The sequence below is a fragment of the Solanum pennellii genome, chromosome 5, assembly GCF_001406875.1.
Source record: "Solanum pennellii chromosome 5, SPENNV200".
Lineage (NCBI taxonomy): Eukaryota > Viridiplantae > Streptophyta > Magnoliopsida > Solanales > Solanaceae > Solanum > Solanum pennellii.
This window is the reverse complement of record NC_028641.1, coordinates 68,730,179-68,740,100: the sequence shown is the minus strand read 5'-3', so window position 1 is coordinate 68,740,100 and position 9,922 is coordinate 68,730,179.

The following is a 9,922-nucleotide window of genomic DNA, read 5'->3' as shown; positions in this document are numbered from 1 at the left end:
AGCTGATTATGTCCCTGTGTTATATTTATTGTGAAGTATTCATTCTCATGCGGCATATCATGGTATATGAAAATCAGAGAAAGTGGAGAAATACTATTCTTTTCAGAAAGAAAATGTGACACCTTACTTATATCACTAGCCATGCTGAGGTGGAGAGTTGATGTGATATTGAGATATTGAGATTTATATATGGACTATGAGTCTCCATGGGTCCTTCTCTAGAAACTAGAGGGTTGGCAAGGTGTATACTGTTAAGAATTCACTACCAACTTAATTATGTAGTAAAGACAAGTCAAGAAAAATTTAGAATATTTCGGAGTTATGGAGAATTGAAGGAAGATATCTAGAATGAGTGTTCTTACAACAACTAAAGAAACTATCAATATCGACTAAGAATTTACCATTGTGCTTCCTTACATACCTAACACAAAAGGTGAAAGAAGATCCACCCCAACTTCCCTATTGAGGCTTAGAGTTAGACACCCTATCTTCGTTAAACTTCAAAAAGTTAGCGTTAGAAGAACCTTGAGAAACACTATCTTCCAAAAATGATTATTTTTAGCTTCTTAGCTTATTCTTAGCTTTTTTGAGTTGCGAGATATTGCATCAACCTTCGAATCATTTCTATATGAGTAAACCTTTCACATCATGTTCATAGCGTTTCATGAGTATAGTCTTTCAATCAACACAACCAGATTATCATAGTTATAGACAATTCACATCATCATGTGTAATCATAGGGGAGAATGATCTTGCAACAATATCATAATTTACACAATAGTAATAGAATCTCCACTCTCTAAGTGAATCACAAGCTTATACATAATATTCATAAAACATATTTAAAACCACTTAATTTTTCCTTCAAAACCATGAGTTAAATTCAGCCGTAACATCTTGAATCACTACACTATATAGAGGATATAATGATTCAAGAACTTATTTAATGTAAACATGATCAATTGACATACTTATAATCTCAAGCAACCCACATATCAATTCATAATTAGCAATATGGGGAAATCAAGGATCCATTGGAATTTCCATCTTAAACCAACAATACTTATCAATCCAATCATATTAATCATAATCAACAATAATAAATCATAAATAAACAATTGAAATTATTTTTGAAGAAGGCCCATGACATAGATTGAAAACCCTATGTTTTGGGGGAAATGAGAATCTTGAATACCAATTTTAGAAGGGCTCTACTTTGTTGTTTCTGAAATTTGACACTTCACTTATGTGGGCTAAATTCTAATACCTTAAAACCCCTCAATAAGCCTTGTTCCTTTTATCTTTTCTTTAACAAGGGTTTCAGTTTTGAATTTTTTCAATCAATGTTTCTCCGTCTCATGCTTATCTCTGTTGACGTAAGTAGCAACTAATCATTAAGGTGTAATTTATGGCTCTATTTTGGACTTAATATGCTTTAAGGAAAAAGAAAAGTTGGGTTCTAAGTCTGTGTATTAGTTTTGTTGCCCTTGTTTGATGTTGAATTAGGACAAATTCATAAACTAATTTTACTTAAGATAAGTTTTAAAAATGTATGCCGACGAATATTGGTTCCTATATCACGTTATGTGTTGTGTGTCCATGAATGATGGTTCCTAGATCATGGACACACAACACATAACATGATTTAAGAAACACCATTCATGCGCATACATTTTAAAATTTGCTCAAGTAAAATTAGTTTATGAATTTCGCCTAATTCAACATCAAACAGGTGCAACTAAACTAATACACAAACTTAGAACCCAACTTTTCTTTTTTACCTAAAGCATATTAGGACCAAAATAGAGCCACAATTGCAGGTTAATCAATTAGTTGCTAATTACTTACCTCAACAAAGATAGTGAGACAGAGAAACACTGATTGCTAAATTTCAAAAATGAAACCCTTCTTAAAGAAAAGATGAAAATAATAAGGTTTATTGAGGGACTTAAGGTATTAGAATTAAGACCACATAAGTGAAGTGTCAAATTCAAGAAATAACAAAGTAGATAACGACTTATTATTACATGTGGTGCAGATTTTGTTTTGTTAACTTCAAAGACACCTAATCATATCTTTTAGTGTTGTTTGAATGTATAAAAACGAGCTACCAATATTTTATTACATAATACATAAACGTGTTTTTAATTTAGCTTAATCATATATTTATGCCTTTCAATCTTAAATATGTGTAAATAGACTCTTAAACTTATATAAATTAAAAAAATAGGTCTTAGTTTCGAAGAAACAGTAAAAGATATATTTATGTATTATGCCTATTTTATTTGGACATCGCTTTGCAAAAGTATTTATATTAACATTTTTAATCATAAGTCTACTTGTTTATATTAGTTTTTACTTATTTATCTTTAACCGGTAATAATACTTCTCTAATTAGCATAGAAAATTTAAAAACTTAGATCTAATAAAAAAAATCCTTCAGAAGTCAGGTGTTCTAAGACATGATTAATTTGTTAAAACTATTAATATTTGGAACCTCAAGTAGTATATGCAAATATATTTAACTAAACTCAATTTTGTTATCGCTTCTGTCGCGACTCAGTAGTACCCCCTAGACGTAACACAACGTAGTACTTGACCCCCAAGGGGTCTCTTTCAAGACCTTACCATAATCATGAAATAACAAGTAGAAATGATGCAGAAAATTTATAACTTTTTACAATAGAATTCTTTTTCATGGAACCAACACAAGAATCTAGACCTTGTCACAATCACCATCTAAAACAAGTGAATACAAACTTAGGGTTATCAAGTCTTAAAAATAGAAAGCAAGATAAAAGATATAAATGAGTAATCCACCCACATAAGCATGATGACTCACCAAGCATGAAGAATACTCAACCCAAGCCTTACTAGAAATGGGAAGTAGTCTCAACGACCAAAACCTACATTTATAGAAAATGTAGATAATGGATTAGCACATAAGTACTAAGTGTGGAAGCTATGCATAAAAATCCTTAAAACATGCTGAAAAGGGACATTTGGTCGAAATCATGCATTTATCAAGTTTAAAAGCCGTCATGCCCACTTAGTGTAATTACGTGGTCAAACCATATCATAAACAACCCTAGGCTATACCTATGTCATGTATTAGACAGTATCTGATAATCCTATCCATTCTAAGTACAACTTTTAAGATACCATTATCATACATAACATACCTTGACCTCATCCATAGACAACACGCATAGACAAGGAGACATCCATGCTGATAACATGAAATATAGGGAGAGTAACTCTTAACAACAATTCATATCATGCATATATAGATTCATACATCATCATATCATTAGGAAACCACATCATAATAAATCTATATGTCTACTTGTGCAATTTCTAAGTGAATTCCATGCCCTCAGTCACACTAAGCAAAGCTCATTAAGAAATCATAAGTAAGGTTAATGTTCATTATTTATAGAAAACATGCATTAACTGACAAAGCAATATGTCATAAGAGCACATACCGCAATCACTATCAAAGTCCACTTGTGCAATGCATGATTGGAGTCTCATCCCCCCGTTCATACAAAGTAGAACCTATTAATAAATCATAGTACATAACCCATGTTCTTGTTCATAGTTGATCTTTTGTTCATGTTGTTACACTCCAAAAGTCTAAGGCCTAATCTTGAGCCTCACATGAGTTTGTAATGTGTATAATAATTTTTTAAGGTCAATAATAATTCATAGAAGTCCTTTAGGATGTTTTAGAGTCAAAACGTCAAGGAACGTCCATGACGTCCGGAGACTAGTCAAAATGGTGCTAGTGTGCCTTAGCCTATTTTATGGGGTTTTAAGAGTCGGAAATAGATGAAATTTGGTATAATGGTGTCTAACACATATTAGAGTAGATTTAGGGTCAAAATGTCCAGGTATGACTCCCAAAGGACCACCCTAAGGGTCCTTGAGGAGGACCCTCTCATTTTGACCCAAAGCTGCCAATTGAGGCAGTGTAGGCAGTAGCCATCGGCGGTTACAGGCGACAAGACGTTGAATGATCGATGGGGTGTAGATTCCTCCGTCAATGTTCACTTATTTATTTTCAATAATAGGCCTATTTGGAAACTCTCTGACCAAAATTATGATTGCACAGGACGTGGGGGTCCTGGCCGTCGACTGTGTAACTGCCTGTAGGTTGGGGTCTCGTAGGTCAGGCCTGTGACTTCCCTGTGAAAATTAGTTAGGTTAATTTAATTAGGTTAGTTACTTAGGGATTTAATTAGTTATTAGGTTTTTTTTAATTAGATTAGTTAATTAACTATATAACCTACCCTAAGCCTAAAACCTCACTTAACACCTCTGAATTCCCAAACCCAAATTGCTCTTCCTTCTCTCTACTTTCTATCTCCCAAAGAGGAACTCCATTGAAGGGCTAGGTCAAGGTCATTAGGTAATAATGAAGGGTGCTTTTATCCATAAATCTTCAACAATTAACAAGGTATGAGAACTCTTCACCTTTGGGATTCCTTTCCCCAAAGGGTTCTCCAAAAATTGGTTGTCAAAAAGATGATTTCATGTGGGTTTCTTCCTAATACGAATTTGATCTTCTAAATTGTATTGTTTATGGTTTATTTTGGTGATTATGATTAGATTATGTTGTGTTATGGTTCAATTACATTTGTTCTTGATGAATTAACCTAGATTGTGGAATAGATCATGAATTGATCCAAATTCCTTAACCCTAGGTTATGAACTCATGTTGAATTGATTAGTATTGATGCAATTGACTTAGTTATTGTGTTAAATTACTATTGAATTATTTTATTAAACTTATTGATGATGAAATTTTATTGGTTGAGGGTAATACTAATGATGATGTCTTGTTGAAGGAGAATTAGTAAGACTTTGTGATCTTGAACCTTTACTTCAATTGTGATGGCTTTTACTTGATGATGAAGTTCAATTGAATCATGCCTTTTGATTATAATGATTATGTGTTGGTATGATGATTTTATTTAAATGTCTTTGATTATATGAAGTTGTGATATTATGTTTAAGATGAAATGATATAAGGTTGGTTATGAATTGCCTATATGCTTCATCATGACATGATGATGATAATGTGTTGATCTCACATATAAGGGTTGTGTTGAAAGGACATTCTCATGAAATTCATAATCAGATAATGATATTAATATACAAGGGGTTAGTATCTTATGGCTTATACTAAGTTATGATTATTAATCAAGGCTTGAAGACATTTCAAAAAGGGACTCTAGCTTAGCACCGAGTGAACTGGATATGAGATGTGTCCCTTCTCAATATGGGAAGGTAGGTTCACAATGGTTCTCATGATATGGTGACATAGTTCAATTGTTCATTAAAAGTGTCCCAAGTATATCTCTTAGTTCTTGAACTATGTCACCCTCATAGGAATACTAGTTACTGGATCCACCTAGAATGTTATGTTCATGTTTTGGTACTACCTTGGAAAGTGGTCTGCCTTCTCTCGGTGTAGGGTTTCAGGAAACCGAATTCCACATTTAGCTCATGTGGTCTACGTCGGTTAGGGAAAGTGTTCCTGAAAGTAAAACGAAGTAATAATGTGAACACTAACTAGGGTGACCTAAGAGGTTTGACTTAGTCTAGGTATAGGTATGAGACTCTACCTATACATTGCACAAGTTATCCTTGAGGGAAGTCTTGGAAGGTTGTTTTTATGTTTTAGAAAGTACATGACATGTATATATGTTGACTTTACACCTTAATGACCTTATTGTATGTTAGTTTCATTTATGAACATGTTATTGGTTTATGTTGCTAGATATGATGATGATTCCTCTTAATGATACATTATATCATATTAGACATTGCTTATGGTCTTTTGTTGGGTTTACTTGGTTGAGTAAGGTTATGGGAATTTACTTGGTCATTGCACTTGTGGATTTGATGTTGGTTTATGGGGCTGTGAGTTGTCTCAAAACTCACCTATACCGTTCTCAATACTACTCACCAAACATACTGGCTCTTAGGTTTTAAAAACATACTTATTCTGTGATTTGATATTAGTGCTCAAAACCATAGCTCAAGAGCTATCTTGGAAATCTCAGTTTCCTTGCTTGCTTCATTTAGAAAGCTATTACTCTTTTCATAAAGCAAGCCCAAGGATCTTTACAAATCTTAGTTTCCCTTCTTTTTAATTGTGAAAACATTTTATACTACTTTTGGAATACTATACCCATTATATTGCTTTGAATAAATACTTCACTTTACTCTGAAATGAACTAAATCTTAATTCTTAAAACGAGATTTAAAACATTTTTTGAAAGACATATGAAACTTGAAATGAACTCCATCTTATCTCTACTCATTACTCAACCTGATCTTTAAGTCTTAAAACAACTTTTAAGTATATGTAAAAGACTTCCTTAAAGGACTTTAGGAACTTTCTAGACTTGGCTGTAAACTTTCCTTGAATTTGAAGTTATGGATTAAAGGTTGTAACTCGTGTTTCTTGATAATTTATATATGATTATAATTCATTTAGAGTAGTTAGAATTGTTAAGATGTGTTAAAACACTTTAGAAAAACTTAATTAGAGTGAATCACGAAAATTGGGTGAAAGCGCCGATTTGGGCGCACCACGCTAGGCCTCATTCTGGCGTGTTGCCACGGGGCTTTTGGTGCAGATGGGGCGTGCCACAACTTTCTCAGGTGACGCCTAGCGAATATCTATCTCAATTTTCTTGACCTTACATCGTTCTAATTCAACTTCTTTTCTCAAATTCACGTTAGATATATGTATCCAATTCATCTATACAAGGATCTAACCCAATGAATTCAAGAACAATACGTAAATCGTCAAAGAACTCCTAAATCTCAATTCATGTTCAAGAACGAAAACAATTCAAGAACAACATTCAAGAACATTCAAAAATACAATCTTTTTAGGATGAAATCACGCTGAATCAAACATGCTTGTAACGTGATGAATGAACCCAACGTTATGGTAGACTCACATTCCTGGATAGGGATCACCCCTGATGAATTCCTAGAAAAGCTTGACATTCTTGGTGAATTCTTGACTTCTCCCCCTTTCATTCTTCTTTTCTCTCTTCTCCAAGCCCTAAACGTAATTTTGACTTTTCCAATCTAATCTAATAATTTTTTTAGTACAATAAACCGCTAAAATGAAATAGGAAATTAATTGGTGAAAATACTAGTTTACCCTTCCCTAAATCTGGAATGTGGCTTTTCTCAATCCAATCTTGATCTAGAAGTTATGGACGTTTAAAAATCACCAAAACTCACTTTCTTAACCTAGACAAATTTTCTAGATTTTTCCTTTTTCTTTCCAATAATGATTACTTTTAGTTTCTTAGCTTTTTCTTAGATATTTTGAAAATGCGAGATGTTACAATATCTCGTCCTTGGGAACATTCATCCTTGGATGAGATTTCTTTCACTAAGCTAAGTGTGGCAACATTAATTTCATAATTCAATCAAGTTAAAACTAGTAACAACATGCTTACTCATAACTTTATAGTATTAAGAAGAGAATTAGTACATTGAGTGCATCTTCTCCACATTCAAAGAGATGTGGATATCTTTTTTTCATATCCTCTTCAGCTTCCGAAGTAGCTTCTTCAATAAATTCTTCCTCCATAGGACCTTGACTGATGCGACTTCTTAAGTTCTCAACTTGTGAACATGGCGATCTAAGATCTCAACCGGAATCTCTTCATAAGATAGGCCATCCTTGATCCCAATATTTTTAGTTGGAATGATCAATGAAGGATCGCCCATGGACTTCTTCAACATATAGATGTGAAATACCGGATGAAATGTTGCTAACTTTTGTGGTATCTCCAATGCATAAACTTATCTCAAAGGCTAGCCCGAAGTGTCTTTAGTAATCCTAGTTTCCCTTCTTTTTAAATGTGAAAATATTTTATATGCTTTGGGAATACTTAGTCCACATATACTTCTTTGAAGAAATATTTCACTTTACTTCGAACTGAACCAAATCTTAAGTCATAAAACAACATTTAAAACATTTTTGAAAGACTTATGAAGCTTGAAATGAACTCTTTTTTCTTATCTTTACTCATTACTCAAACGGATCTTTAAGTCTTAACAAGTTTAAAGTATTTGTAAAAGACTTCTTGAAAGAATTGTAGGAGCTTTCTAAACTTCCCTTGAATTTGAAGTCATGGATTCAAGGTGGTAACTCGTGTTTCTGGATGATTTAAGTATGATTAGAAGTGATTTAGAGTAGTTATAATCGTTAGGAAGTGTTAAAACACTTTAGAAAAGCTTCATCGGACTGAATTACAAAAATTGGGTGAAAAATGCCGATTTGGGTGCGTTTTGGGTGCGCCGCACCAGGTCTCAAGTTTAGAGGCCTAATTCTAGCGCACTGGAGGCGCCCGCCCCAGAACCTCTTGCGCAGATGGGGCGCCTTGTGCCTGGATCTGCCCAGGTGATAACTAACAAATTTCCATCTCAATTGCCTGACCTTAAATCATTTTTATTTGATTTCTTTTCTAAATATTCACCTTAGATCTATGTATTCAATTAATCTATACAAGGATATAACCCAATGAATTCAAGAACAACACCTATATCATCAAGAAATCCTAAATCTCAACTCATTTTCAAGAATGAAAGTAATTCAAGAACAAAATTCAAAACCAATTCAAAACTCTAATATTTCTAGGATGAAATCATGCTGAATAAAAAATGCTCGACACATGGGTGAACGAACCCAACGTTATGGAAGACTCAAATACCTTAATAGGGATCACCCCAACGAATTCCACTCGCAAAGCTTGACGTTCTTGGTGAATTCTTGACTTCTCTCTCTTTCTTTCTTCTTTTTCTCACTTCTCCAAGACCTAAGCGTAATTCTCACTTTTCCAAACTGATCTAAGACATGTTTTTACCCCCAATCAACCCCTAAAATAAAATAGGAAATAAATTGGTGAAAAACTAGTTTGCGCTTCCCTAAATTCGGATTGGGACTTTCATCAATCCAACAATCCAACTTTCGAAAGGCATAACTCATGCATACTATATCGAAATCGATCAAACTCGGCGGAGTTGGAAATACCTTTCCATAGGATTTCCAACCATATCAAGAACTACCTCTAACACATCCTGAGCTAGAAGTTATGGCCTTTTAAAAATGACAAAAATTCGCTTTCTTAACTTAGACAAATTTTCCATATTTTTCCTTTTTCTTTGCAAAAATGATTATTTTTAGTTTCTTAGCTTATTCTTAGGTTTTTTGAGTTGTTTGATGTTGCATCAACCTTCGAATCATTACTATGTGAGTAAACCTTTCACATCATGTTCATAGTATTTTTTGAGAATAGTCTTTTAATTATACATAACTACATATCATAGTTATAGACAATTCACGCATCATCATGTGTAAGTATAGGGTAGAATGGTCTTGCAACAATATCATAATTTACACAATAGTCATAGAATATATACTATATAAGTGAATCACAATCTTATACATAATCTTCATCAACATATTCAAACCAGCATAAATTTTCCTTCAAGGCTATGAGTCAAATTCAGCTGTAACTTATTGAATCACTACATTGTATAGGGGATATCATGATTCAACAACTTAGTTAATGTAAACATGATCAATTGACAGACTCATAATCTCAAGCAACCAACATATCAATATATAATTAGCAATATGGGGAAATCATGCATGGATCAATTGGGAATTTCCATCTTAAATCAACAATACTCCATCAATCCAATATGATAAATCATAATCAAGCATAATAAATCATAAATAAACAATTGAAATTGTTTTGGAAGAAGGCCCGTGACATAGATTGAAAACCCTAAGTTTTGGAGGGAAATAAGAATCACAAAAAGAAAATTGATTAGGGTTGGTGAGGGAGGGGGGGGGTAGGGGCTGGAGGGGTGAATG